We start from the raw sequence: 1,249 nt of genomic DNA, 5'->3' as shown, positions 1-1,249 counted from the left end.
GCGTCTCAACTCCAGCATCTCTATCTCTGTTCTCCTCTCTCCATCCTTCTTCGCACGCTCCTCGGTGTGACACACGATGAGGCACAAGGATGATAAACAAGAGGAGAGAAAGAGAGGAGCCTTTGCAGACGTAGGAAAGAGAAACAAGGCATAGAGGATTGCGGCAAAGAACAGGAGGGGATGGGCGACAAAGAACAGAAGGGGATAGGCGATAAAGAAGAGGAGAGGATGGGCGATAAAGAACAGAACAGAAGGGGATGGGCGATAAAGAACCGGAGGGGATGGGCGACGATAAAGAATAGGACTGGGTGGGCGTCTGGGAAGGCGAGAACCGAAGATGCAGATGCGGTCACAGAGCGACATAAAACGTCGACGAAGGAGTGAATAATTCCTCGCGATGGAAGATCTAATGGCTCCGAAATTGAGTGGTGTTGCGGCCGTGTGCGCTGAATGCTCGGAGGGTAGCGAGGGGCTCCCTGTCGGCTGCTTCGCGGGGGGTAAATGCTAAGGAGTTGCGCCGTCATGAGCTGATTCAGAATGTTGTTAGGTGACAGCATAACAGTCGATGATAAATGCCCAGCGATGGTGAAGTGAAAAGCGCTAGATAAGGAACACTAAGCCGTATTCACTCTCCGATAAGGGGTGGCTTCTGATTTATGAAAGGATCTCTGGCCTTGATAGGTATCGCCACCCAAAGCGCCAAAGGACCTCTCTTTGGTGTATCGTTGCGATCCTGTGATGACATCTTATTGAATAATTATTTAAATTCCGCGGGCGGGGCTCGGTGTAATGCCGGCCCGCCCTTGGACCCTTATGAGCGACGTCAGATGTCGCCGGGGATTTTCGAAATTTAAGGACGAATAAAGAAACCGCAGAGGTCAGTATGCAAATCATAATCAGATTTACGAGCCAGATGATGTGTCGCAATTTGTAGTACATGGCGTTGTAGCATCAGAGTGTTACGAAGTGTGATCAGTAGAACAGAGAGAGGGGGGGGGGCAGGTGGCGCACTCGACGAGACTTGCAGCGCCCGCTGAGTAGGGGGAGGCAGCGCATAATCAAGATCCTTCCGAGCAATTAGCATTCTTTCAGATAACTTGGGATTGAGGAAGAGAGTAAGGACGACGAGGACGAGGGCGTGGCGGCGCCATGGTGCTTGTTTGATTAATGAAGACAGGAGACGTATCGCGGGCGCTTTTCGCGTGTGGGTGGTGGCGCAACCTCGCGACTCTGCTGGACGCCGCTCCGG

Source organism: Penaeus monodon, chromosome 24 (genome assembly GCF_015228065.2).
Source record: "Penaeus monodon isolate SGIC_2016 chromosome 24, NSTDA_Pmon_1, whole genome shotgun sequence".
Taxonomy (NCBI): domain Eukaryota; kingdom Metazoa; phylum Arthropoda; class Malacostraca; order Decapoda; family Penaeidae; genus Penaeus; species Penaeus monodon.
This window is presented reverse-complemented; position numbering follows the sequence as displayed.